This window comes from Psammomys obesus, unplaced genomic scaffold, assembly GCF_907164565.1.
Source record: "Psammomys obesus unplaced genomic scaffold, mPsaObe1.curated_primary_1811, whole genome shotgun sequence".
NCBI classification, from domain to species: domain Eukaryota; kingdom Metazoa; phylum Chordata; class Mammalia; order Rodentia; family Muridae; genus Psammomys; species Psammomys obesus.
Genome location: NW_026591711.1, coordinates 438,615 through 444,302, shown reverse-complemented (window position 1 = coordinate 444,302; position 5,688 = coordinate 438,615).

Sequence of the window (5,688 nt, the reverse complement as noted above, 5' to 3'; positions counted from 1 at the left end):
GATTGTCTGTGTTTGATAACAGTGGAAATACAAGTGGGTTGGAAGCTGTTTCTATGCGCATGAGTGTTTTGCCTGCACATAGATCTATATAGAATCTATATATAGAATCTTCTATAGGCTAGAAGATGGTATCTTTTTCTCTGGAACTGTCACAGTTGTGAGCCACCGTAACTATCTATGATGAGATCTGGTGATCTCTTCTGCTGTGTGGGCATGTATGCAGACAGAATGCTGTATAAATTATAAATCTAAAAAAACAAGGATCAGGATCGTGGGGTCAGAATTTTGTAAATCTGGAATTAAAGTTGATATCATTGTTAATCTAGTTTTTCAAAACCTGATGGCTCAGGTTACAAGCACTGGCTGCTCTTTCAGAAATCCTGAGTTCAACTCTCAGCAACCACATGGTGGCTCATAACCATTTATGATGAGATCTGGTGCCTTCTTTTGGTGTGCAGGCATACATACACATGCAGGCAGAACACTGTATACATAATGAATCTTAAAAAAAAAATAAATGTACAAAATGAAAATCTAAAACAAAAAATTATTTTGATGGCTAGAGTTAGGAGCGGAGGAGTACTTGTTACTCTTGAGACAACCCAGGTAAGATTCCCAGCACCAACATCTCACCATCTGTAACTCCAGTGCACCCATCTGATCTTGATAGGCAAGTGATGCACAAAAATATATGGAGACAGAACATTCAGGCACTATAAATTAAGATTATTAAATGGAATCGTTGCTGTAAAGAGTCTCAGGATGGCTTACAAAAAGGACAAACATCTGCAAGTATATGGGCAGGAAAAGCAGGGTCCACCGGAGTGTCAGCTGATCTACCGTGAGACCCGGGAGGGGAGGGCAGGAAAGTTCCCACTCCAGCGTGTCCCCAGGAAGTTTACCATTATGTTGAAGCAGTTATTCTCCATAGCCAAGAGGGGCCCAACCAAGTACCAGCACTGGCCAACTAGATAAGAGAAAATGGTGTAAACACAGTGAGATATAAGACCTTTGAAAGGTGTTGGGCTGGGGAGGTGATGGCTCCAAAACCAGTTCCTAGCACCATATAGGGGCAGCTCACAACTGCTGATCTGGTGATGGTGATCAGATGCTGCTTCAGATGACCCAGTCATTTGCTAATATATTTATACATAACTTTTTAAATTGGCCTGGTGGTGTTCACACCTTTAATCCCAGCACTTGGGGGGCCAGTGACAGGTACATCTTTTGAGTTCCGAGCCAGCCTGATCTACATAGTTCTAGGGCAACATGCACCCTGTCTCAAAAATAAATAAGCCTTTAACAGGAATCCTGGTTGTGCACAGGTACTCTGCAGTTGATGACAGGAAATCACCCTGAGCCCAAGTTTGTACAGACTAAGGTGGAGGTGGCTCACACCTTTAAAGCTGACAGGCAGGGCCAGGCAGGTCTCTGAGTTCAAGGATGGCTAGGGCCATACAAAAAAAGGCTGCTTGGAAAAAAATGAGAAAAACAAAAATAGTGGGTATGGTGGTCTACAAAGTTGAAAGCTTAAAATGAAGACAACTAAAAACATTCATTTTACTGAATGAGAAGACCTACTGCTATAACCAGTACAGTTTTTGCTCCAGATTCACATAAAACCTAAAAGGTATTCCAACCAGAGTGTGTTGGACTTGCCTGTAGTGAGACTTCTGTGTTTAAGAATGTTTTTTGTTTTGGTCCCAGCTGTGGGATATGGGGCTGCTTCACTGCTGCTCCTTTGCCTTGTGTGCTAGCAGAGGTTTGTTTTTGTCAGCTGCAGATAGTTTTTGCGGCTGTGTAATGTTAGGAATTCATAAAACTTTTCAGAAGATATATAAATGCTAGAGCCCCAGTGGGCAGGATGGGTGGTTTTTGTTTTTTCAGGGGCTATTGGTTTGTTAGAAGTCCTACTCAAAGAAGAAACAAGAAAAAATAGATTCAAGGATCTGTCTCTCCCCTCTATATCTAATGACAGGGATGAATGGAAGATAAAGGATGGGAAAAAGAAGAACCCACAAAGTAGCAAAAAGCCAGCTACACATGCCTGTTTTGGGACTGAGCAGAAGTCTGAGGCTAGTCTAGCGTATATAGCTACAGCCTGCTATATAATAAAGTTACCATGAGAGTGCAGCATTCCTCATGGAGTTGCCTAAAGTTGAACTGATCTGTGGGACTGGAGAGGTGCTCAGGTTAGCAGCACTTGTTGCTGTTGCAGAGGACCTGGGTTCATGTCCCAGTACCCACAGCTGCCTATAACTCCAATTCCAATAGATCAGCCCTTTTTCTGATTTGGCTACCTGCACACAGTGGATAGGTAGCAGATAGACATACACTTTTTTTTTTTTTTTTCCAGTTCCAGGGGTTCTGACATCTTCACAGCAATGCACATAGGATAAAAGGGGGAAAAAAGATCTTGGACTTGAGAGATGGCTCAGAGATTAAGAGCACTGGCTGCTCTCCCAAAGGTCCTGAGCTCAATTCCCAGCAACCACATGGTGGCTCACAACCATCTGTTATAAGATCTGGTGTCCTCTTCTGGCATGCAGGTGTGCATGCAGAGACCACTGTATACATAATACATTTTTAAAGTTTTAATAAATGATCTTAGGGCTGGGCAAACAGCTTGGACTACATAGACCCTGCCTCAAAAAAACAAACCCTAAAATTAAAAAAAAAAAAAAAAAATAGCCAGGTGGTGGTGGCACGTCTTTAATGCCAGTGCTCAGGGAGGCAGAGACGACAGATCTTTTGAGTTCAAGGCCAGCCTAGTCTACAGTGTGAGTTCCAGGTCAGCCAAGGCTACACAGAGAAACCCTGTCGCAAAAAACAAAAGATGCAATTTACCAGATTATTTTATTATTATTATTATTATTATTATTATTATTATTATTATTATTATATGGAACAGAGTTAAGATGTCAGAGAAATCCCAAACTCTAATGAAGTGCAGAAAGGAAAAGGTTTTATTAACCACTTCTAATATGGGAAGGGTCGGATAAAATTATTCCAAGGTTTGCATGAAAGAATGTATAAGTAGAATGCCCTCCTGTCAGTGTTGTTGGAAGAGCTCAAAGCTGGTCTGAGCTATGTGGACCTCATCAAGGTCTAAAATCAAGGGCAGCCATGGCCTGGTGGTGCTGGCCTTTAATGCCATCTTGCTTTGGAGGCAGAAGCAGAAATAGCCCATCAAGTCCAAAGCCTACTCCAGCTATAGAGTAAGTTCCAGAGCAGCCTGAGCACCTTAATGAAACTGCCCAGAGCTCCGGGGAGGGAGAAGGAGTTAGAGCTCTTGCCTAGCCTGTTTAAATCCATGTACCACAGAGCAGGAAAGGGCTAGTTTGCGCCTGCTGGTAAATGCCTGTAACCTTAGCACGTGGAGGTAGAGGCTGAAGAAGGATGAGAGGAGTTCAAGGTCTTGAGTACATAGTTGAGGGCAGCCTAAGCTACATTAAGTCCTGTCTCAGAAATTAAACATGAAAACAAGGGCTGAGAAAGAGGCTCAAGGGTAGACAAACACCCATTTTATATAAGGCTCTGGTTTTAGTCTCCAGCACAAAAGAATAAACAATCAGGTGAATAAAATAGTCCAAATGCCTGAAAACCTGGCAGTGGGAAAAGGACACCAATAAGATTTTTTTTTTAAGTTAATTTTTCTTTATTACGTATACGTGTTTTGTCTCATGTATACCTGCTCACCAGAGGAGGGCACCAGATCTCATAGACTCTTGTGAGCCATTATGTGGTTGCTGACATTTGAATTCAGGACCTTTGGAAGAGCAGCCAGTGCTCTTAACCTCTGAGCCATCTCTCCAGCCTGACAGATTTCTTTGTAACTTAGGTTTTTATAATTTTACATGGGTATGGCTTGAATACTGGCCACTCTACCCCTCAACCCATACCACCCCTCTTCGCCCTCACTCCTCCCTACAAATCTCTCCTGTTTATGTCTATGTGTTCCATGTTGTGAACTGCCAAGATTTTTTAAATTTATTACTCTTATGTACATTGTTTTCCGTGTGTGTGTGTGTGTGTGTGTCTGTGTGTGTGAGATCCCTTGGATCTGATAGTTGGGAGCTGCCCTGTGGGTGCTGGGAATTGAACCTGGGTCCTCTGGAAGAGCAGCCAAGCATTCGTAACTGCTGAACCTCTCTCCAGTCCCATGACCCACTAAGATTAACCAGGGCCACTTGTGTGACCATAGGTTTGGGGCTGTTGATTGGAGCCTGAGGCTCTCTTCCGAGGGTACACAACTAAAATGCTTCTCCCTCTCCCAGAATCTCTCCCCATGAGTGGCCAGATGCAGAGGTGCACACCTGGAATGACAGCATTCTGGGAGGCAGAGGCAGGTGGATCTCTCAGAGGCAGAGGCTAGCCTAGTCTAGAAAGGGAGTCCAGGACAGCCAAGGCTAGTCTCAAAAAAAAAAAAAAAAAAAAAAAGAACTCCACGAGTCTCTCCTCTTTTGACTGAGAGTTGATATGGCTGGGCTTGTGCAAATAAGACATAGTTGTATAACTTAGACTGAAAGTCAAATGGAACAATATAAATTACATTTGAATTAAATGTAAAAGGCAGAGCCTGTGGAGACGGCTCAGTGGATAAGAGTGCTTCCCAAGCAAGCCTAAGGACCTGAATTCAAAGCCCCGCAGAAGAAAGGGCATTCGCATGCATTCCTTAACCCTAAAGTTGTGCACAAAGGAGTAAAGCCGGGCATGCTGGCTGCCAGCCTAGCACCAGGTTCAGTAGGGGACACTGTTTCAAGGGAACAAGACAACAAGGAATGAGTGATAGAATGATAAACCCAATGCTCTCCTTCAGCTCCCTTGAGCTCATAGGTGTGTGCATGCATAAACACATGCATATGCCATATGTACATTCATCACGTACATACACACAGGCACACATAGCTATAACCAGGTGTAGTGGGGCACATCTTTAATCCCAGCAAAGGTAGAAGCAGGGGGATCTCTGAGTTTAAGACCAGCATGGTCTACCTATGGAGTTCCAGGTCATCCAGGGAAGACCTGTCTCAAAACACAACGAAAACTCAAACAACAAACAAAAGCTATAAATTACCACTTTACTGAGGAAACCTGGTAGACACTGTGTACTGCCAGAGAAACACTTAAGACAGCATCCTTCTGTGGGACTCCACCACTAGAGGGAGAATCATGGGAAAAACAGGGGACAGACCTGGAAGCTTCCAAAATTTCAGTCCTGGAAGATGAGGAAAGAAAGGTATTCTAGCATACAGCGTGGTGTCCGCATTGTCTCACCTACACAAGAGGCAGGGTGGGCGGTGGGAGTTTGAGCCTGGGAGAGAAATCAGCTCGCTGGGCCACATAGCAGGACACCATGTAAAAAAAGCGGGGGTGGGCAGGTGGGGAGATTGAGAAGCAGTCCAAATTAAAGGAAACTAAAGGGGCGTGACAGTGGATGCAAACCATGGTCTGGTAGTTTCACTTGTTTATTTGTTGAGACAGGGTTTCTCTGTGTAGCCTTGGCTGTCCTGAACTCACTTTGTAGACCAGGCTGGCCTCACACTCACAGAGATCCGCCAGACTCTGCCTCCCTGAGTGTTAGGATTAAAGGCACACACACCACACCACATCCACTATTTCTTTTATTCCTTTTATGAACAAAAAGTCTTCACCAGGGTCTAGGCAGTTAGAATGGAACCAGAAGGA